The following is a 24208-nucleotide window of genomic DNA, read 5'->3' on the forward strand; positions in this document are numbered from 1 at the left end:
AAATGTGTTTGTAGCAGCAGAGTTTGGGGATATTTTTGTATGTTTTATTCTGTGTGGCTGCAGAAATAAACACTGGCGTGTTTGCACACCGATGAGAGTGATCCAGTGGAGGGTGAACTTAGATAACGCAGGAGGGAAGGAGGGTTGCTGGGGTGACGCTCTTGAGCCGACAGAGAAGGATGAGATCGAATGCGCTAAAGGCCTTGAAAAATTACATGTAAGTCTCAGGCCCGTGATGAATTCCCCCTGGGGGCTCCCAACAAAGGCGCACCTTCTTGCAATCACTTACCTGCGCACAAACCGAGAGGGATATGCAGAGAATGCTTTGTGCATCGTGCTGCTCATATTTTTCAGCGACTTTTCTTTATTCAAAAATATGGTGCAGGGATCCTCCCAGGTTAGTGCATGGAGGCCAAACTCAATATTCTTAATGACTGCTTAGAATTCAGTAGGATGGATGCACCATTAATTATCTAACCAATCTCCTATTGATGGACATTTAGGTTGTCTCTGCTGTTTTATTTGTTATTGCCAGCGCTGCTATAGAGAACCTCTTTGCATATCCTTGAGCTTTTCAGAATCACTAACTTCTGGTAGTAAAATTGCTGGGTCAAAAGGTAGGTGCATTTTGAATTGTAATAGATGCTGTTCAAGTGTCCACTGAGAAGACTACTTCATCCCACGAGTGGTGTAGGAGTAGGACGAGTCCCAGTGGGGGTCAGCTTTAAAGTGGGGTCAGAACCGTAACTGCTGTCCCCTCCTTGAGGTCCCCTTCAGGATTCTGTGTCCCTTGCCATCGTTCTGTTTCTCCAACACTTACTTTCTGGCACTAGGCGTTGCTGTCGTAGGAGTCTCAGCATCAGCCATTTCTCCAAGGATGTGTGGCTCCTTTTATTGGAGACTAGTATTAGAAACCAAGGTCTGGGCATGGCCAAGGGCTGGTGAAGGCAGCTCCAGCTCTAGCACAATAGGCTCCTAAACTTAGCAGAAAAGTAGTTCCAAAGGCATTAGATTATGGGGAGGACGAAATGAGACCTGCCATGTTCCATCCGTGTTAGTGGGAGGAAGGCTGCCCCCCGAGGACACCTGCAACCCTGCTTCCTGTTCCTTCCATTAGAGCACGTCCAACGGAAGCAATGAAGCATAGTAACATTCATCTCGGGTAAAAACTGCTGTTTGAATTTTAACCCTGCTATCCTGGCTTCTGTACACAGCTGCTTGCTTCAACAATAGAGTAGTTACCTCAGTTTCCAGATTGAGACCTGGAAACTCACATAAATCACCCCATAATGTTGCCAGCCCACATCACAAAGGTTATCTTCTGTGCCTGAGGACCAGAACCACAAAAGACCGCTTCTCGTTGACTCAGGAACCGAGAGTGTACATGACCTTTAGAGATGATCAACTTTGCTCAATTCTGCTTCTGTCCAATCTGCTTTCATAAGATAGCTCCACATTCCAACGTCTAGCAGGATGTGGCTTGTACCTTATAAGCTCGCTACTGTAGTCACTCGGGGCTATGAGATTTGGGGAGCTAATGCCCCCTCATAGCCGCCAGCTATTGGATAAAGAACTCCTTAATTTGACTTCTTGGGGCATCCTTTGTGAGATTCCAGGGGTCCATTACAACACAAGAACATTCACTCAAAAAACACAGCATCCACTACACACCAGGAGCTGTTCCAGGCACAGGACACAGCTCTGAGGGGGACAGGAAGAGCCTGCCTCGCGTAGCCGACATTGGGTGGGAGACAGTGACACACAGCTGCGCTTAGTCAGTGGTGACACGCGCTAAGGGGACACACAGCAGGGTGAGGGGACAGAGGGAACAGGCAGGCCAGTCAGAGACTGGTCTGGCCTCACTGAGAGCAGAGGGAAGGCGGGACAAGTCCTGTCTTAACCGGCTGGACCCAGCTGAAGTTTGCTAGCAGAGCATCTAAGTGAGCCAAGCCCCTCCTCGGGCCCGTGTGTGGAAGGAGGTAGCTAATCTCAGCTCTCCCATCCCTTGTTAGGTGTCTGTACATGGCCCCATTCCTTGAGAACTGGAGTCCCTGTACCCCTTTTCCCATCTCTCCGGGTCTCATTCTTCAGCAGACGGGGACCAGGAGGAAGAAGGATGGATGAGGGGAGAAGAGAAGGTTAAGCAGAGAGAAGGACTCCTCCCCACCTCCCTTGGCCAGGCACAGCCATCGCCTGCTGGAGGAGGAGGGTAACTCAGACACCCCCTCTCCCTGTGGGAGCAGAGCTGGGGGTGGGGACAGGACAGAACATGCCACACCCTGGGGCTGAGGAAATGATGCAGGAGCGCATTCCCAGGTGCACAGGGCACATGCCCCCCCACCCAGGCGGAAGCTCCCGGCCCTCCACTTCCCTCGTGGCACCCCTTCCCACTGCACGGGTTTCTCCACCAAGTAATTCATTCAAGGCCCCCTGATGGTTAGTTCACGTCTCCAAAGCACATTTTTCACAGGAAGATCAATTCCAAGAAAACACCTAGCGTCTGTGGAAATTAATTCCCTTAACAAGTGAGAAGTGGCCAATTGGGAAGGAAAGGGCTGTGATGGAGCCGGGACATATGAAGACTGACAGCTGCTCCTCGGCTGGGAGCCCTGGAGGGGGGTTTCCACGGGGCTTCATGAGTCTTGCCGTCTCCTTTCTTCCCAGTGGCTGACACTAAACTGCATTTCTGAGTCCGGAGAGGAAGGTTAAGGGAGACTCATCTGAGAACAAAACAGCCCCACGTGGTGAAAAGAGGGGCCCTACCAGATCACCCCCAAAGCGCCTCTGCTCCTCAAATGCAGTGACTGTGTTGGGGAACAGCCTCTGGTTCCCTCAGCCACTCGCCCACCTCCCAAGGTTGTTTTGAGCACCAGGCCCCTCACATGGACAGGGCAGTGGGAGTCAAGGAAACCTAAAATGCCACCTCCGTGCCACCGTCCAGCGGGAAAGGGGCCAGGTGGGGATCTGAACCAGCAGAGGCGGGGGAAGAAAGGATGCCCCCCTAATTCTAGAACATCTGGAGAAAAGGGGTGATTTCCAAAGATTCTGAGTCCTGGAAAGGGGCAAAGACCCAAAGCTTCATATGCCACCAGAGCCCCAGCAATAAAATGACACCTCGTAGCAATAAGATCAGCTCCCAGCCCTGTGCTAAATGCTTGTTACTTTATTCAAACCACACAATAGCCCAATGACACTATAGTGTGGAAAGTAGCATTATCTCCCCTTTACAGAGGAGGAAACTGGGCTCAGACAGGTAAAGGCCTCCAAGTGGGGGAGATGGGACCAGGGCATTTGTCCTGAAACACACAAAAGCTCTGATGTGTGTGATTCAAACCTAGGTAGTCCCTGTGTGATGCCTCTCAAAAAGTAAGTAGTCAGCTAACTCCTACTTGCACCCCCCCCCAAAGGACGGGGGGTTCGCCACCCATGAAAGTAGCCCATTCCGTCTCAGGACAGCTTTGACTGTTGGAAAGTCCTTCCGGCCACATGGAGGACAGGAACTCTCTCTTCCATGTGGCAGCCCTTCCTGTATTTGAAGACAATGCGCTTGTCTCTACAGGGGTTGTCATCTCCGGGTAGGACAGCTCTGTTGCTTTCAGCGTTTCTCATCACACATCCTTCTTGCAGCTTGCTCCTCTGACCAAGCTTGAGGTCCCCATCTCCTCTTATCTTGCCTGACAAAGCGGGATACAGTTCTTCAAGGAAGAACTTAAGGATGAGAAGAGCGCTAAACACATAATAGCAGAAATAATTTCAGCGGAATTAAACACAACATCGCACCATTCAACACCTGCGATTAAGCTGCATCCACGGTGCTTGGGCAGAACGCTCAGAGCCCACCTTAGGAGAGAGCAGGTGCTCAGAGGGAGGGGTGCTCACACCCACAGTGAACAGCTGGGCTCGCTGTGCCAGGTGGGAGCACAGGCTCGGAATCAGAGGAGTCACCACAGATATGCCCTGGGTCCCTCAGGCTTGTGCTGACACGTGGTGGCAGGGCCTGAGAAGAGGTCACGGGTCTTCAAGTCTCCTGCCTGTGAGATGCACCTTAGAGCCAAACCAGGGTGCGAGGTGGGGAGGGGCCAGCAGCAAACATGTTCTGCATGTCTGTGGCCTGCAGGGGAAGCAAACGCTGTCCAGCTGGACCTGCTGATGTGAGAGGCACCATGGCCAGGGGGGACATCATGGCCCTTATGCAGGGGGTGTAGGTGTGAAATTCAGCTCTTATGAGCTATATGACCCCGCGGCAGCCACTCAGCAACTCTGAGCCTCAGTTTCCTCATTAGACAAATGGGGCTAATAATAATCACCTCTTAAGGGTTGTTTTATTATTAAAATCAAATGAGCCCTAGTCGGTTTGGCTCAGTGGACAGAGCGTCGGCCTGCGGACTGAAGGGTCCCAGGTTCGATTCCGGCCAAGGGCATGTATCTTGGTTGCGGGCACATCCCCAGTAGGGGGTGTGCAGGAGGCAGCTGATCGATGTTTCTCTCTCATCGATGTTTCTAACTCTCTATCCCTCTCCCTTCCTCTCTGTAAAATAAATAAAATATTTTTTAAAAAATAAAATGACATCTTCAACGTGATGGCCCAGCCACGTCCCTCACAGATATCCATTCCCTCATAAATCAATGGTGAAGAAGACGAGGTAGCATAGGAGTTTGGTAGATGTAAATGTGGATTTCTACTCTTTCTCCTCTGTCCTCACCTTGGACCATGCCTCTAGCTGCCTGGCCCTTCAAACAGGCCACTCCTCTGGCCAGGCACCTGTCCCATGCCTCCCAGATGCTCCCTGTGCCATTCCTAGTGGCTCCACCTCTGTCTCCAGGTACTTCCCACTCTGCCTTGTCCCCACCTTTGGGGATGAGATTCTCTCCAATGCCCTGGTCTCATCTCCCCACTCAGATGTGAATGCCCTCGTTCAGGAGACCATGATGAGGCCATCTCTGTGTTGAAGCCTGGCCTGTGCCAGGCATTCAGGAGTGTGGGGGCCATGGGGTTTGGTCTGGATGGCAGGAAGGACAGATCTGCTCCTCTGCCGTCCAGCTGCCTGGCCCTTCACTAGGGACCAAATCCGGCTGGATGACCAGGAGCCCAGCACACAGTAGGAGCACCTACTAAGGTCAGGAACTTTATATTTACTAGTTCACTTGCTCATCACAGCAAGCCTGTGGGGTGGCAGTAGGCATCCCCATTTTGTTGGTAAAGGCACTGAGACTCAAGCACTAACTTGGCCCAGGGCTCATGGCAGGTGTGTTCTGGGAATATTTAAACCAAGGTCTCCCTGGCCCCCAAGCCCTGTGATTTGCTGTGCACCTTGGCGGGCTTGTGTGGCCATAGAGAGGGCTCTTCCCAGCACAGCTGTAGTTGAGATCTCACAGGGTCCGGTAGGAGGGAGGGGAGGGCCCCGAAGACAGACCACCAGGAGGGAGGGGCAGGGCGGGGCTGGGAGGGTAAACCTCCACCAGGGTCAGCCAGCCTGGGTCTCAGCCTCCGCTCTCTCACCCACACACTGCTGACCATTATCTCCTCTGAGCCTCAGTTTCCCCATCTGTAATCCTGGGCCAAAGGCCTGTCTCCCTGGGATTCTGTGAGGGTTGCATGTGAAAATACCCAGCACAGCCCTCAGCTTCGTGAAGATTGGCTGGAACTGAACCTCCTCCCCTGTGATGTGACGACCTGGGAAGAGAACCTGTGTCCTGATGCCCAAACGCTGACCCTCCTGCCCTCCTTCCTCTGTAGAGGCTAAACCAGTGTCCTCCCCTTGGGCCCAACAATGGGTCATGCCACTCTTGGTGCCTCCCTTGGCCATGCACCTTCACCTCATTCAAAGTTGATGGAATTCATCACCCCCAGGGACGACTGCAGCTCCACACCAGCTCCTTTCCCATCCCCACTCCCGCGATTCTGTCTCTTGCACAATAGCTGGGCGCATTTGCAGAGAATTCCTATCGGCCAGTTGCGTCCCTCAGAGTTCTACTGCGCATTCCCTGTAACGACATTCCTTAGTCCGTCTGACATCAATACTGTTCTCAGGTCAATATGTTTAATCTAATGAGACATTTACTTTCCGTTAGAAAACCCCTGAAGAAGCATGTTTTCCCCCGATGAACTAAGCTGATGAGTAGATTAATACCAGGCTTGAACAAGCTGACTAAGAAAATGAATCTAACCAGCTTCTTCTGCTTTAGTTGTGGGCTGAGCTTAAATTAATTTCTGTAAAACATGTCATTTCTTAGGGCTCTGTGCTTTGTCCCCCATGCGCCTGTTTGTTCCCCTCCCCTAATCCATCAGCCCCAGCTCCAAGGACACTCAGACACCAGGGACCAGCTGTCAGGAGTGGGGAGGGCAGTGTCTGAAACTGAGCAACAGGAGGGTCTGGAGTGTGGCAGGGGAGACAGGGACAGCAGCCAACGTGGACAGAGCAGAGGCCCGCTGGCCTCTCTGTCATTGCCAGCTCGGCGGGGGTCACTGAGCCCAGCACCTAGTGGTGGTAACTCAATGGATTTTTGCTGAATGAGTGAAGTAGATGCTCACAAAGGGAGGCGGCCTTGTTATCCTAGTAGTCACGTGGTCTAAGGGGGAGAGGATGCCCATTGTCCCAGACACAGCCGTGGATGAGCCAATGCTCAGCACTCCTGGCCCGAGGGCCAAGGATGACCCAAAGGCCAAATTTCCTCTGATGATCAGTGGATAGTCCACCTCCCTCTCCCGTTGGTCACTGGAGTGCCCGCCGGCCATGAGATGCCAGCCAGTATGCACTCTCTTCCTGCAAAGTGGCTGCCAGGCCAGGACAACTCCCTGCCTACCTTCGCCCCAATCAGATCAGAGAGGCGCTTAGCACCCACCCTGCTTGCTCAGTGGACAAAATTCACTCAGAGGGCAAGACTGGTTTGGATTCCTTGTGTTCATAGATGAGGGAAAAAGGTGGGTGGGGGCTGGGGTGGGGATGGGGCGGGGGGGGGGGGGCGGGGGTTTACAGGCAGGCAGAGGTATGGAATCAGAGACCAGTGGGTAGCTGGGTCATAATCCAGGCAGAAGATGATGGTGAGAGCATCAATAAGCCTCCATTTTACAAGGTTCCTGTGAATGTTGGTTGAAAGTACTTGGCACAGCGCCTAGCACACAGGAGGTCCTCGGGAGGTGGTAGCTGCCATCAGCAGTGCATGGATGGGGCTGAGGTATCTGAAATGGACTCTCTCAGCTGCCCGGCCTCATGTCTCTTGGCCCAGTAGCTGTGTCCAGTCTCCAAGGAGATGAAAAGACAAACTCTGAGGCTGCAGAGAACATTTGCTGAGGCTGAGCTGCGTGGGGGGGAGTCCCTTGTGCATGCGAGAGTCCCGTGTACAGGGAGTGAGGTCTTCCCGCAGTAGAGAAAGATAAGGGGCAGGATTAGATACACGGGAAACACTAACCTTTTACGTGTTCAACATGTGCTAACGCATTTTGAAGAGCAAGGTAACCTTTAAAGGCTGTGTCCTCTTCTGAATTTAAATAAAGTAAGTTTATGGCATCAACATCTCGTGGTAACTGAGTTTTCCCATGTCAGACCCTCTCCTCCTGTGATATATTTCCAGATGGAATTTTAACGGAGCGTAACCACATCACATGGGCGAGAGATCACGTGTGTCTTTTGGAGCGAGACGTGTTTCTTTTGGATCAGCAAACGGGCTTTCACCTGCATGTGTCGGGGGTGGGTTCTTAGAAGCAAAGACAGCCTCTGGGAAAATCGGCCTTCAGCGTCACAGGCAGCACTTCCGGCTTGCTGGCTTCCTCTCTCCGGATGTACCTGGCAAAGAAGTCAGAGGTGGGGTCAGCTACCACCCAGTGAGTACAGCGGGGGCAGCCCATCTGAGCAGGGGCAGGGCCGGGCCAGACTCCAGAGCGGTTTGGGTCTCCGGCAGCCTGCTGGGTGACCTGGTGTTTTCTTCACCTCCCCACAGAATCTCAGACCCTGAATCCTCGTCATAGGTTTTGCCACCAGCACACCCAAAACTAAGGCAATGACCGAGAAAGAGAGAAGGCACAGGGGCACCTGGGGTGCTCGTCCCGCGGTGTGTCCGGTTATCGGGAGTCCTTTGAGTTGTACAGGTATGGTGTGTGTACTTTCCTCTGTGTGTAGCTGACATCATACCATAATGAAAAGCACGTTTTATCAAAAGAACAGGGCCCTTTTTACCGAGATGTCCGGAATACGCTGGAGGGGCAGAAGTGGCAGGAGTCACACTGGACAGACACCCAGCACACGGAGCACACGAACACAGAAGGTAATTTGCCCAGTGACGTGTGAATGAGTTAATTAACTAGAAGATACATGGACCATTGAGGAAGCCAATGAACCAAAGGGTAATGAATAAATGCATGAATGAGGCAATGAATAAGTGAGCACATGTAGGAATGAGTGAGTGAAGGAACCAATGAGAGAAAAAAATTCCTGATGAATGAGTGAGGAGCTGAGTGCAGACATGGACAGTGGAAGGAAAAATGAATAGACGGAGCAGTGGAAGTAGAAATGAATGAACCAAGGCGTGAAGCAAGGAATAAATTAACACGGGAATGAGTCTGTTAATCATGAGCCTACATGAAAGAAACAATTCGTGGATGAAAAAACCGAGGGAAGGAGTGACTGAATGAGTAGGAATAAGTGTAAGAAACAATAAGCAAAGAATAACTATGAAAGCACCTGTGGGTAAATGGTCCCATGTGTTCTGGCTGGACGTGAGGGGAAGCTTTTGGTAGAGCAGAGAACGCAGCTATGGGGAAAGTATTTCTGTGCACATACCAGGGGCCACGGTCTTGGCTAATCGGTGTATTCCCCTCCGACGCGTTTCCTAAAGTGACTTCGGTTTGGATTTAAGAAGAACTTTATTAAGCAAATATTAACGATGCCGGGGCGTGAGCCACTCCCTGGGACGAGCTGGGTTCCGTGGGAAGAACTAAAGGGAATTGACGACGTTGTTTTCACCGTTAGGGCACAGATAACTTCCCGTCACGCAGCAAAACCCCAGCATGATTTTACTAATCACTATTAAAATAACTGCTCCCACTGTCTCCTTGCCAATCCACCTCCAGAGGAGTAATTGTGTCACAAGGGAAAGATGGCCGTGTGGCCCGGGAATCAGGAAAGGGGTTGGTGGCACTGTCGCTGGGATTGTCCTGTGAAACCCCGCACAGAAGCCGAGTGACACATGGGACTCGGTCTGGGGACTCAGAGTCCATCCACTGGACATGAGACAAGTCACCCACCCGTCTGGGCCTCAGTCCCTCCCCTGTGAGATGTTGTGGGTTCCCCTAATTTCCAGCCTCCCTGGGGGAGTTGGGGGATCTTGTTCTAGTCAGGTTTCCTCTCTGCCCCCACCTCATGCCAGGTGCATCCCTATCACAGGGTCAGGGGGTCTCCCTTTGACTCCTGTTTCTCCCCCACCAGACTGAGGGCAGGACCTCAGTACCCACTCAGCACCCAGCGCAGTGTCTGCACACAGTAGGTGCTCAGGGAAGTGGTGGAAAGAGGCAAGGGGTCTCGTGAAGTGCAGGGTGTAGAAGCAGACTTAAGCCCCTTTCAGAACAGTGAGGCCTGAGAAGCAGACGGCCCCTCACCAATGTGCTCACAGAGCCAGGCACAGCTGTCCCCTTTCCAATGCTCTTCCTAATCTTTTCTTCCCTTTACTCCGTAGGCACTGCCTGTCTCAGCCCCTCCCCACATCTGAGTGACGGCAGCCAGGAGGGAATGGTGTGTCTGTCCTCAGAGGACTCAGACCTCCGAGACCCAGGAAGCGGCTCCTCACCCACACCCAGCACCACGTCCCTTTCAGTGTCCCCTCCTCAATGGACGCTGGACAGCAGGACAGAGTCCCAGGGGACACAGAGATGACTAAAGGGGCAGACGCATCTGGCCTGGGGGCTGGAGGGAAGAAGTTTGCCTGGTAACGTTTAATATTAATTATTATAAAGCAATTGGTGACAGCAGTCTCCAGTTGATATTATTATTAAAAGCATAGCATGCAAATTGTCCCCTTGACCGAGGGTTCATCCAGGAATTCGACCAGAGGGCAGGGCCGGCAGGGGGGCGGGATGGAATACCCAGCCGGCAGCCCACAGCTGCTAGGGTCTCTACTAGTGCACGAATCTCATGCACTGGGCCTCTAGTTAGTAATAATTAATATGCATCCTACTGAACATGTGTTGAGGGCTTACTGTGTGCCAGCCACCGTTCTACGAGCTGTGTGTATAAATATCTGTGTGATATATATGTATATGATATCTCTACATATCAGCTTATTTCATTCTCAAACAACCTCATAAGGAGAGTACTGGTATTATCCCGATTTTACAGATGAGGAAACTGAAGCACAGAACAGATGAGTTCATTAGAGAAAGGGTGGGGTGAGGTGGGGGGGCACGGACTTGGGAGTCAGGCAGAAGAGAGTTCACACCTGGCCAGCTGTGTGGCCTGGGCCAAGTGACTCACCTTCCCGAGCCTCAGCGTCCTCCTCTGTTAGGTGGAGGAAGGGCTAGGACCCCTGCAGGACCCGGCATGGGGCGGCTGCAGAGACCAGAGTGCCTTTCCCACCCCTGAAGCTGCAGCTGGTGCCGAGTCCCTGCTCCAGGGTCCCAGGCTCATTCGGAGCTCAGGACACCCAAAGAAGATGGACTCTCGGTGAGAGGGGCTGAGTGAGTCCCTCCTGGGAATCTTCCCAGGGCCTCATCCTAGCATCACTTCTGGGGCCCAGATCCCACCTGGCAGGGCGCAGCGGACCCTCAACGCCAACTGAAGCTGTCGGCAGAGGGCTGAGCTCTGCGGAGGAGACCACACTTCCCAGAGCAAGGATCTCTGATTACTTTTTAATGAAAAACATGTTTGCATCCAAGCTGAAATTATATTGTCGGCAGTTAATTATCACTTGTTAAACAAGTGTGTGCCCAGATTGCGGGTTTAATTTCCATAAAGGTTTGCAAAAGCCTCCTTTCTGTTATTTATGAAGGCTTTCTGAGAGAGAGACACTGTTCGAAAGAGAGTTTTCTTTTAATGCAGATTTAAAAAATAAACAGGTTTCCTTGGCATTGAGTCAGGGCTCCTTGTAAGTAACAGAACACTCTGGTTTAAACTAAGAAAAATGGGGGAGAAGGAGAAGGAGGAGGCAGGGCTGACTCCGGGGGCTCCTTGGGACCCTCATGAATTGGATCTGACTGACATGGAAAGGGGGTGGCAGCCCTGTCCACCCCCTTCTCTTATGGGTTCCATCTTGGCTTCTCTGCTCTTCTGCCTCATGCTACCTTCTACAACCGGGTTTTCTTGGCGTCTCCACTTACCTGGCAGACATGGCCTTTCCACCTTTCTTTTTTTTAAATATATATATATATATATATATATATATATATATATATATATATATTTTATTGACTTTTTACAGAGAGGAAGGGAGAGGGATGGAGAGTTAGGAACATCGATGAGAGAGAAACATCGATCAGCTGCCTCCTGCACACTCCCTACTGGGGATGTGCCCGCAACCAAGGTACATGCCCTTGACCGGAATCGAACCTGCGACCCTTCAGTCCGCAGGCTGACGCTCTATCCACTGAGCCAAACTGGTCAGAGCTCCACTTTCTTAAAACCACACAACCTTCAGTCTAAGGCCAGCAAAGTCAACGGCTAGACCGGGGTGCGTGTCCTGGCTTGGCCACTGGCTTGCTGGTGCGCTGGGCAAATCCTTAGCCTCAGATCCATATCTGTCTCCAGGGCCAAGTCCTACCTTGTCATGTTAAAGGTCATCATGGGAGCGGATACACCGTACCAGCCACATGGTGGGCTCCACAAGGAAGTGTGGCTGCGGCTCTTGTTGCTGAAGTGTGATCATTTATTGTGACAATCACAGCAGTAGCAGCAGCAGTAACAGCAATGATACAGTCCCGAACAGAGTGGAGTCCGTATGGGGACATAGGGCTGGATGGGTGATGTCGCTGTCTGTTCGACCCTCACTGGGCAACCAAGACACCCAGAACAGGTGCAGGGCGACCTCGGCCCCAAGCCGTGAGCCCCAACTTCCTTGACTGTAAGAGGGGATCGTTGTAAGGATAAACTGAGATAACAGAGTGGCACGTAATAGTTGCTCAATAAATGCTGGTTTGCTTCCCGACACACTGTCTTGACAATGGTAGGGCTTCGCAGATGTCCAATGAATGGAGAAAAGGAGGATGCCTAAATGATATTTGAGGTGAATGAGTAAGGTACTTAATTTAAAGTGTTCAGCTCAGCATCTGGAACATACTATGTTCTCAAGAAATGAAATATTGTGGTTATTAACTTTCTAAGTGTCAGTGTGAAGCATAGGGTCAGGTTGGGGAGGAGACACCGCGGGATCTGATTCTGGAGAAGAGCAAGGAGAACACTGGGGAGCAGTGAGGTGGCCCCATATTTGCACCCCTCTCCTCTCCCGACCGCCTCTCCCTCATGCCCAGCTGTAACTGACATTAATGGTGTTCTCATGTCTAGTCATGTTTTGAAAGTGGTTTCTTTGGTTCCTGTGAACAGAGCTACCGTGTCATCTCTGCTGGGTCCTTCCCTATCTTTCCTGGAAGAAATTCATGAAAACAATGTTGAAAAAAAAAAAATGGTGTCTCCTGGTTAAGCAAAAATAATAAAAGAAAAGGCTGGTGAAGAGGGAGGAACAGGAAAGGAAGGAGGCGGACATGCAGGAGGAAGATTGCAGGGCGATGATGTGAGCTAGTGATTTGTTTCCCATTTTCCAGCTCACAGTCAGTTCCATTCACTTCCTAATGGGCCATCTTCACTGCCTCCTCTGATAGGGGAGTGTTTCCTTATTATCTTGCCATCCAGCCCTGGAGCCCTAGGCCCCCAAGACCCCTGCTCACAAAAATGGGGCCAATGCCAGGAAAACTCAGGACCATCTTGGGGGGAAAAACCAGAGGTGCTCAGAGGAGCATTCCCTGCGGGCTGAGAGCAGAGGTGCAGGTCTTGGCCAAGCGCGGGGAGGGGCCCTACCCACCCCGAATGCCCTGAGACGGGTCCCTGGTGCCCTCCCTCAGGCAGGAGGGTTTCTGTGAGGAGCTCCCTGGTGGCGCCAGCAGCCCTGCCTGGTTGGGAGGGCTGTGACCTGATTGCTCACAATGCCCACTAACCAGCGCCCCGTGGGGCCTGTCTACAGAGGGCCGTGGCTCCTGTTCTGTCCCGATGGCTCCGAGAGTTGTGAGCAGAACAGCTAGGCCCTTCACATCCTTCGGCAAAGGTGAGCTTGTCCCACACTGGTCCCCATCCCCATCATTCCCCTCCTCACTCCATGAGGGCCTCTTGTCTCCCACGGCCTGGGACAGGCCCCCAGACAGGCCAGGTCCCCAATCCTATGTAATAAAACCCTAATATGCAAATTGACCAAACAGCAAATGAGCAGTCACTATGATGTGTACTGACCACCAGGGGGCAGACGCTCAATGCAGGAGCTGCCCCCTGGTGGTCAGTACGATCCCACAGGGAGAGCGCCATTCAGCCAGAAGCTGGGCTCATGGCTGGTGAGCACAGGGGCGGTGGAGGGAGTCTCTCCCACCTCTGCAGAAACACTAAGGACCCTCAGGGGATGTCCAACTATTGCAGGGAGCAGGCCTAAGCCGACAGTTGGACATCCCCTAAGGCAGCGGGTCTCAACTTGTGGGTCGCGACCCCTTTGGCGGTCGAACGACCCTTTCACAGGGGTCACCTAAGACCATCCTGCATATCAGATATTTACATTACGATTCATAACAGTAGCAACATTACAGTTATGAAGTAGCAACAAAAATAATTTTATGGTTGGGTCACAACATGCGGAATGGTATTTAAAGGGCCAGAAGGTTGAGAACCACTGCCCTAAGGCTTCTGCCTCACTCAGTGCATGAATGTCATGCACTGGGTCTCGAGTTTGTTTAAGTACTTGCTCAGTACCACATACAGAGCTGGGTTCCAGGGAGTGGGGTGACTAAGGCAGACACAGGCTGTGTCCTGCAAGGTTTCCAGTCCAAAAGGATGGGCTGACCTGAAAGTAATAACTACTAAAGAGTCAGTTATAACATGATGAGAGAGAGCCACAGGAGAACTACCCCTGGAGGGGGGGATGGCGGTTTGGGTGGGCTTCCTGGAGGAAGTGACACTTCTGTGTTGAGACAGATACACATAGGAGTCAGCCAAGTGAGATGTACTGATGTTCCAGGCAGAGGGAACAACACATGCAAAGGCTCAGAGGTTCAAGTGGCAGAAGAAAGGCACTTGTGACTGGATCACCTTGAAGGGGGCGGATGCAGGTGGCAAATGTGGGTGGAGCCAGACTTCCCTGGGTTTCCAGGCCTGTCAGAGCAGGGGACACTGGGACAAAGACCTGAATAAAGGAGGAAAGGAGTGGGACAGATTTGGGGAGGAGGCTGAGCTAGCGGGAAGGACTAGAGTGAGGCCTTGAGGTGGGAACATGCTGAGGGTCCAGGTCCAGGAAGGAACTGGAGGGCTGGAGGTGAGTGATGAGGGGGAATGGCAGGGGTGGGGCTGGAGACTACAGGGGCGGGGCCACAGTCAGCGCACACTGTGCCTGGGTGAGGCAGGAGCCACAGGTGTGGGCAGAGCAGGGATGAGGGCCAGGGCCAGGGCCAGGGCCAGGGCAGAGGCAGGACCAGGCAGGAGGCCATGCACGAGTCCAGGCGTCATGGTGGTGGGACCAGGGTGGGAGCCTGGGGAGCGGGAGGGGATTCCAGATCTGGGGTTACCTAAAGGCTGAGCAGACAGCACCTGAGGATTAGTCACTCCGTGAATGCTCCATATTATTATTTTTTAAGCTTCATGCCATTTTACCGAGCATCTCCTTATAGGAGAAAGATTCAAGAATGAAATCATGGCAGTAGTATTCATGAGAGTTAAATAATTGAAATCATCCAGATTTTTAAGTGGGCGTTTAGTCAAATGGAGCATTAATTAAATGGTCTATTTCCAAGAATATATCATGAGATGGAAAATTGGTCAGACGAGAGTTACGGGTAAGAAAGACCCCAATCTGTATGTAAGGCATGTGGAGGGCACAGCTGGGTTCACCAGCATCCCCCCGAGCCCCCAGGAGAACAGCACATCCCCATCACCGTCATGTCAGTTGTTGAGGGTTTAACCATTTCATTGTGTTTAAGACAGGAAATTCCTCCCTCACGAGCGAGGCGACCTGGAAGTGACCGGCACAGTCACACGAAGGGAAAATCAATTATGAAAATATGTACGTGTATGTACGTGGGAAAAGAATGAACGAAGGTATCAGTTACTATCTTTGGAGGTGAGAAGCCAACGCTTCATATCCACTTTGCTCATTCTGAGTATTTTAAAATAAGTATACAGTACTTATATGAAAAGAAAAACATCAGTGTAACTAAGTAACTAAGGCGATACCTGGGCCCCGGCCCCATCCCAGGCTGCACGTCTCTCCCCGCGCCTCCAGCTCCGGGTGCACTCGGCATGCTCTGCCCAATTAGCCCTTCATCACAGACCCTTTTGTTCTCTAATTGTCCGCCCTGCATAATTTAGCACAGCCATCCACTGTCTTGTTCTCAGACGTTTAATTTAGTGTCTCTTGGCCTCAGTTTCTTCATCTCCAAGTGTGTGTGTGGTAGGGGGGGTGGGGGGGGGGAGCAGAAAGGGAGGATATAATGTCTCTTCAGGGCCTAGAATAATAGAGCCAGCCCTGTGTCCAGGCACCATCTAAACCAGTGGTTCTCAACCTTCTGGCCCTTTAAATACAGTTCCTCATGTTGTGACCCAACCATAAAATTATTTTCGTTGCTACTTCATAACTGTCATGTTGCTACTGTTATGAATCGTCATGTAAATATCTGATATGCAGGATGGTCTTAGGTGACCCCTGTGAAAGGGTCGTTCGACCGCCAAAGGGGTCGCTACCCACAGGTTGAGAACCGCTGCTCAAACTCTTCCCATGCACTGGGCCACTTGGTTATCTCAACAACCCTCTGAAGGAGGCACTGTTGTTATCCCCCCCATGTTACACAAGACAATACTAAAGCCCAGAGAGGTTTGGAAACTAGTCCGAGATCACACAGCTCAGGCGTGTTAGAGCTGGGCCTTGAACCCAGGCAGTCTGCCCCTGAGTCCCTGCTCCTCCTGCTCTGTGGAGGGTCAGCCTTTGCTATGCCCGGGCCCTGTGCCGGGGCTTCATGCACAAGGACAAGGTGTGGGCGTTTGCCGGCAAGCTGATCATCATCAGCCTCAGCAGCATCATCTTCATCATCTTAGTAACAATGTCAGGCATGTATTTAGGGCTCACTGTGTCTCAGGCATTAAACACACATCAGGGTGTGGAGTCCTCACAATGTCCCACGCAGCTGAGAGCCACAGTCTCCATGTTGCAGGTGAGGATCGGAGGCAGGAGAAGCCCCAGCTTGCCCAGAGTCCCACCCCCAAGGGCTGCCTGCAAGGGTCACCTGAGTGCAGGGAGCTGCCTCCCGCTGCTCTGTGTGTCCGAGCCTTACAAACGCCGGACGTTCCCTGTATTATGGTGCCCATGTCACGGAGATGGACCGATGCGGCTCTGAGAGGTGCAGGAACGTGCCCACCATCTCACAGCCAGGAAGTGGTGAAGCCCAGAGGAAACCAGGGCCACCCAAAGCCGGTGGCCTAAACTGTGGCCACACTCCCTCACCAGGCCTGGGGTTCTGGACCGTGAACAGGAACTGAGCCCCCTCCACCAGGGTGTGGAGCCAGAGTGCGACACCACCCTCCAGAGAGGCCCCGGAGATGAACAGGTCGCCACCCCTTTGGCGGTCCTGAGAGCAGGGGGAGAGCCGGAGGCTCAGAGGAGGGAGGGGAAGGCGAGTGAGGAACCAAACAGCCAAGGAACCCCAGGCCTGGGTGGGGTCCCTGCCGGAGCCCCAGGTGACGCAGGGGGACAGCTCCAGAGGGAGGCCCATCAGGCACAGCTGGGGTGAGTGGCGGCCACCACAGCTCCAGAAACTCACTGTGAGCCCTGCATCCTGCAGAAGTTTATGACCCGGCATAATTGTTCTAATTGTCATTGTCATGGCTGATAACGTTATGTGACAGCCATAAACTCAGGCATCTGAAGTGGGCCCAGGAGAAGGGAGAGGCCTCGGACAACGCCATGCAAGGGGAAACGGGGCCCAGGCCGGGGGCTGGCTTGCACTCGGGGCTGGGGTGTCTGCCCACAGACTCGCTCACAGCTTCACTCACAGAAGTTTGGAACGGGGCATGTTAGGCACAGCTGGATAATGCAAGGTTCAAGTCATTGGAGATTAGCAATGCAGAGCACAAGGTAGCTGTCACAGGCATAAGGGAAGGGCTGCAGAGCAGGACAGTGCGATGTAAGAATGGGACCCTCCTGGACCTGAAGCATTTAACATCACAAGACCCTGGGAAGGGCATGGCGGCCTCCGGGGCACAGCAAGGTGCAGGTGGCGTGAGGCAGAGGAAGGGCCTGGGCGGGGGTTTAGTGCGCTCTGCTGCTCTGAGCTCTGGGGTGGCCCACTGACCTCACCTGAACAGTGGAGGGATGGAAGCTTCCTTCCTGGAGCTGGTGAGTCCTGAGTGGTGTGGGGGGTGAGCGATGCAGACAGGATGCTATGCACCTGTTGCCACTGATAAATGTACAGATGCAGAGATAGATGATGATGATAGATCGATAGATGATAGATCGATAGATGATAGATAGATATAATAGATAGAAAGAATAGATAGATGATGATAGATAGATAGATGATAGATAGATAGATAGATAGATAGATGATAGAATAGATAGATGAGAGATAAATAGATAATAGATGATAGAAAGAATAGATAGATGATAAATTGATAGATAGATAGATAGATAGATAGATAGATAGATAGATAGAATAGATAGATGATAGATAGGTAGATAGATAGATAGATAGATAGATAGATAGATAATCTAATAATGTCAGGACTAAAGGACCCTCTGAAACCGCTCGCCCTCGGCTGCCTGCTGGGATACATGAGGCTTTGGAGCGGTCCCCACAGCAGGCCCCCTGCCAGTGGGCGGGTCAGATTTGTCCCTGCTGCACACTCAGCCCAGAAAGGAGCTTGGCCCAGCCCATGCACATTAAACACTGTTGAATGGATGAGCAAATGCATAAAGAACGAAGCTTAAGGAGCAGAGACAGTGGCAGCTATGGCTTCGGGTGAAGATGTGAGAGTGGAAATCCTTGCCCTAGGACCCCTGTGCCTCCCGTGGATCGGGGCAGGGTGGGGGCAGCGCCAGGCTTGGGAGGACTATGAATTTGTGTTGAGCTGACACAGGCCTGGCACCCAGTGGCTCTGAAGTGAAGCTTCTGTTTCATCTCCACCCATCCATGCTCCAACCACCATCCAGCCAGGAAGGCTCGCAGGAAGTGGGGGAGATGGTAGGGTGGAGTGAGGCGAGGCTGGTCCTGGGGCTCTGCTGGCTTCACAGAAGGAGTTAGGACTTTTCCCGCAGGCTGTAGGGTGCCTTCGGGTGTCTGCAGGGCAGGGCAGGGCCGGGAAATCAGAGCCTGCTGTGCAGGGCAGCGTCCAGACCCTCAGGGGGCAGGCGTGTTAGAGATGTGCTGGCTGGCCTGTCCCAACCCATGGTCCTGTGGGGGTGTCCACCCCGCCTCGAGGAAGACATTATGAACACCAAGCTCCCCATTGTACAGATGGGGAAACAGAGGCTTAGGGAGCTGAGGAAGGAAGTGTCAGCAAGAAGACTGAACCCAGGTCCTTCGGGGCCAACCCTGCGCTGCCTCTGCATCTCTCAACTCCTGGGACAACCCCCACCCATGGCAGCCTGACCACCATGCACTGTCCTCACTTATCCAGTCCCCGTGTCCCGGGGAGGCCCTGAGAACAGGACTCACCCTTGCTTTTCTCTGCTCCCCTTGCCCTTAGCATGGGGGCCCCGCGTGTGACCAAAGAGTGGGAGAAGGGATATTCGCCCCCTGCCTGCCAAGCCTTCTCACATCCCCTCTCCGCCCAGGAACTGAACTTCCTTTTGTTCTCAGCTCGATCTCACCTGCTCACCTCCCCACCTACCTCCGCCCAGTCTCCCTCCTTCACTCTCTCCGGAGACATTAGGTCTCTTCACTGTGTTGTCACCACCTGGGCTTGTGCACCTCGCTCCCACCCCTGCCCCCAGAATACCAGCAGGTTTCCCACGCCTAGAACAGCGCCTGGCACTAGCAGGCCCTCAGCAAACTATTGGCAGAGAGAGCGAATGGCTGAATGGGCCTCAGTTTCCCCATCTGGAAAAGAGGGAGGTCATTCTCTTTGGTCTTCAGGGTGTCCCCCAGGTTCACTCCCCACAAGCTCTACAAGGGAAGCCTGGAGGACCAGGAAGCCTGGGGACAGTGGGGATGGACGCAGGTGTGAGTCGGGTGCCCACAGTGGTGACAGGCCACTCCCCACCCCCCAGGGCTGGGCTGCACGTCCCACTTCACGCTTGGTGCCCGAGCTTACATTACGGTGCTGGCCAGGGGCCTGTGTGCAGTTATTAAACGTGATGTGCCTGTAGGTGTTTAATTGTCAGGAGCGGTTTTGCATATTTGAGAAATCTATAAATACGGAATGTAATTATCCATCATTAGCATATGCTTGTGTTCTGCATAAGTGTATATTGTTTCCCCAAGAATGCAAGTTGCCAATTCACCACCAACACAGGGACACCAGCCTGGCGATAGTGTGTCCCCAGCACCGAAGACTCGGAGGGTGTCCATTCACCATCCTGGGGGAGGGGCAGCCGGGAGGTGGGCAAACCTCCCGTTGCTTCAGGTGGGTCCTGGTCCCTGGAGCTCCAGGAGGGGCAGAGAGCAGGCTCGGGGGAAGTCACCCCCAGCCACCACCTGGGCCCGGGCGGCGGTCAGCAGGGCAGGGAGGGGTTACCTGAGCGCCCGCCTGTGCGGCTCCACCCAGGCCCTGCGGTGGGTCAGAGCAGGGCAGCCAGCATCTGATGATCCTGGGCCCCCGTCTGCCCTCCCTCGACCTGGCTCACCTCCTTGAGCCTCAGGGTCCTCAGCTGTAGGATGGGGGTGAGAACAGCCTCATGAGTGGTTGTGAGGATGAAGTGAGTGAGTGCCAGTGAAGGTGCCCAGCACATGTAGGAAGTGTTCCCAGGTGCGGACAGATACTCCTGTCACCCAGGACTGTTACAGAGGAGGCACCACGGGCCCATTTTACAGATGGGCTCATCGCAGCCCCAGCTAACAGCTGTTAACATCCCTACAGAAGGACCTATGCCACCTTCACAACCACCCTGCAGGGCAGGTGCTGCTGTGGTCCCCACTCTCCATGAAGGGAGGCTGTGCTGTGGGTGGGTCACACAGCCTGCAGGGGGCAGAGGGGCAGAGCCGGGCTTTCTGCCCACAGGCCCAGGCCTGGCCACCGCTTCAGACTCCACACCGCCCACACAGAGTCACGAGCACTGATGAGGAGGTGGCGGACATGCGTGGCTGCCCACCTAACAGGCACCCCTCCTTCCTTTGCTCACAGACCCTGGGTTTCTTCTCAGACCTGATGGCCTCACCAGCCCCCGGGTGAAACTAAGCCTCCTCTGGAGAGTGATTTAAGGGTGGGCATGTGACCTAGATCTGGCCTTTGAGGTGTAAAGAAAAATCTGCTGGTAGAGCCCGGCCAGCATGGCTCAGTGGTTGAGCATTGACCTATGAACCAGGAGGTCACAGTTCAATTCCTGGTCAGGGCACCTGCCTGGGTTGCAGGCTCAATCCCCAGTGGGTGGCGGGGCGGGGCAGGGCCGGGGCGGGGGGGGGGGGGGGGGCGGCGGCGTGCAAGAGGCAGCTGAACAATGATTCTCTCTTATCATTGATGCTTCTATCTCTCTCTCCCTCTCCCTTCCTCTCTGAAATCAACAAAAATATATCTTTTAAAATTCCGCTAGCAGAGAGAGTGTTTCCGAAGTATTTTTTTCTGCCTCACTATGCTCCCTTCTAGACTCAAATGCTATAGTATGAGATGTGATGTTTGGAGCTGTGGCTGCCATCCGGCAACAATGAGGCAATAAGCTAAGAAAAAAGACCAACATGGTCAAGGATGACAAATAGGAACGAGGGAATAACCCTAGGTCTGTGTTGGCATCTCTGAGTATCTAACCAACCCTGGAACTACATCTCCCCAGACATCTTCCTGTGCACCGTCATTACACGGCTCCGTTGCTTGAGCCATTGTCGTTGGATTTTCTGTTACTTGATACACAACACATTCTAACTGATGGGAGCACCTCCTATGGGTCCCGCTCATGCGTCTCATAATCCGCAACACACAAAGTCAGGGCTATTTGTCTACACCTCCTTCTCCCGTATCAGACCCTGGACTTCGGAAAATGAATGCTGTGTCTTATCACATCTGAATCGCAGAACTTCATGAGTCACAACCCACAGCGAACCCCAATTTGCCATGGACTGCTGAATAACATAAATGACAGTGTAGATTAATGATTAACTGAATGCAATGTATGTAAAAGAGCTTTGCAAACTCAAGATAAGGTTCTGGAAGGTACAAGGTGAGGGATGGAAGAGGTGCAGGCTAGAGGAGGGACAAAGAAAAGGTGGCAGCTCCTGGCTCCTACAGGAATGAGGCACCGCCCTGCTCCCTGCCTCTTCGTCCTGCCACACAGATACCAGGAGCATCAGGCCCGCCCACCCCTGTGGCAGCCAGCGCCTCTCCCCACCCCGCCCCCTACAGATACTGAGCAACAAGGCTTTGTGGGCTGCCATTTTCTCTTTAAAAAAAAATGTTTTGAGAAACCAAATGGCTACCGCCCGCCAGCTACAGTTCTTTGCTGCGTTGCTTTCTAAGAGATGGAGGATGCGGCACCGGGAGAGGAGACTGGGGGGAGCGGGAAGAAACCTTTTAGGGTGAACAGGCTCTAACATTTCCGCTCCAGGTTTTGTAGGGGAGCCGATTAGAGGATCATTTCAGTGAACGTTGCCATCGGAGCTAGAGATCTGTCTCCCCCAAAGTGCCTTTCTCACGTTGACAGTTGGCTTCGAGAGATGTGACAGATTTCATTTTTTCCAGCAAATGTGATGCAGGCCTGAAAGAAGACTCGCTCTGTCACGAGAACCCTGTTAACTGCTTGGCATAATTGTGGGTTATCCAAAGAGAGATTTTTTCCCCTGCAAAATGGATGAGTCTCCTTTTTTGTCCTTTTTCCCACGGATGCTGCACATTTCTGGTGCTGGTTAAGGTCCTGTGAAGGAGAAACCAGTGAGCATGTGCAGGCGAAGGCGTGGAAGCCAGAGCCCCAGCCTCGCACGGCCCTGCCCTCCCGCGCCCCGCAGGAAAAGAATGTGAATCGTAAAGACGTTTTCATCCTTTGAAAATATCACTAAAGAGGATGCCAGAATGAACAAATGTAAGACTCAGCGTTAGCCATCACCTCAATTTTTTCATCTGTAAAAACAAAGGACTCGATGCCATTTATCTCTTGGGGAACTGCCGATCCCATGAGCCACAGATGGAGGTTCTACTGTGTGCAGGGCACAGCTGGCACGCAGTAGGGCCTCAAGAAGTAGCCATTTCCTCCCCACCTGACTGATCTGCAGACTGCTGGGAGAAGACCTGAGGACACCCCTGATCCATGAGATACTCCCCAGGGTCAGGTTCCTTCCCACAGCCATTTCTTTAGAAATTACAAGAATTATACATAGTGGCCCTGTCTCTACAAACAGCATTTCCACAAACGTCAGATTCCCAGCCTCCCAACCAAGGGTGTGCATGTGCATGTGTGTGTGTATGTGCATGCGCACGCATGCATACATGTGCAGCGCCCCATGGAGGCGGACCTCAGCCATAGGGGCCTGTGGACAAGCAGAAAGATGATGAGACCTCAGCCCCCAGCTCCTGGGCCAGTTCCCGCCCACCCTGCCTCACCTGGGAAGGGATGAGCTTTGTCATCAATCCTGTGATTATCTGGCGAATGCACCATCGTAGTGCACATGTATTTGTTGATGAAAGTGTTCATTTGTACAACATTCATGTAAGTTATCTCTGTTTTGGAGACTGTGTTTGAAATGCATTTCCGTTTTCTGGGAGCCACAAAGCAGGGAAGAGGCCTGGGCTGCCTGGGCTCTGAGAGGCGGAAGTGGGTGAACATCACACAGCAGGGTGCACCTGCCCACGGGTGTGGGGCCCTTACAGATGTGTCTGAACTAAGGGGGCACCTGCCCACTGCCATCTGCCTGCCTACCTCCCGCCTGCCCTCATTGGGAGGACTTAGCTCAGAACCTGGCGCAAGGTAAGTGCTCCATTTAGAGCAGCCCTTATTCTTTTGGAAACTGGGGCGGGGGTTGGGGGGAGAGCTTTGGGAAAGAGTCAGAAGGACCTGAGTTCAAATCCAGGCTTCATTGCTTACTTGCTTAACCTCTCTGAGCCTCAGTTTACTCATCTGTGAAGTGGGGGGAAACACAGCCTAATCCTTGGGATGAAAATGGGGAAAAAACTGGAGATGGAGAGGATGAAGGAGACCCTAAGGGGCCAAGACCAGCATCGCCCCCCACGGTCCTGTCCTCCTCCTTCTCCTCCTCCTTCTGCACTTTGGCATCATCCAGGTGGAATGAGGGGGGTGGGGACGTGCAGAGAGAAAGTCCCAGTCATGGTGCCAGTCCAGCCTTTGGTGCTTCAGTCCCCCACCAAGGGTTTCCCAGTCTCTGGGAGCCCCTCTAGTGATGGGAGTGCACCACCTTCCGGAAGGGGCAGCAGGGATGATAGGGCTGACTGGAGAGGATGGGACACAGCGGCCCAGGGCCACATCTGGGCAGGTGCCTCAGCATTGCCGGCAGTTTCCTCCAGCTGCTGCGAGAGATAGGGAATCTGTGTGTTCAGCAGTAATAAAAAAAATTAAATAAGGAAATCTGAAACCTCCTGGGAATGGACAGGACCTATTTATCAACTTCTCTTTGGACAATCTTTAAAAAAATTGTGCTGTAAACACAATGGCTCTTTGACGATTGATCCAGGGGGTGATGGTGCCATTAGCCCAAAGCCTGCCAAGCACAGCGTGGAGAGCAGGGTAACAGACCCCGCCTGTGATGTCCGGGGGTCGGGGGCCAACACAGCCCTGAAGGAAAGCCCTGCCCTGCTCTGCCCAAGCCCAGTGTGTGGCCATAGGAAACCCTGCCCACCTCCGGGCCTCCTCTCTTCCTGGCCCCTCAGGGGTGCATCCTGTAGAGGCGGGAAAG

Source organism: Myotis nattereri, assembly GCF_964212035.1.
Source record: "Myotis nattereri genome assembly, chromosome: 3".
NCBI lineage: Eukaryota > Metazoa > Chordata > Mammalia > Chiroptera > Vespertilionidae > Myotis > Myotis nattereri.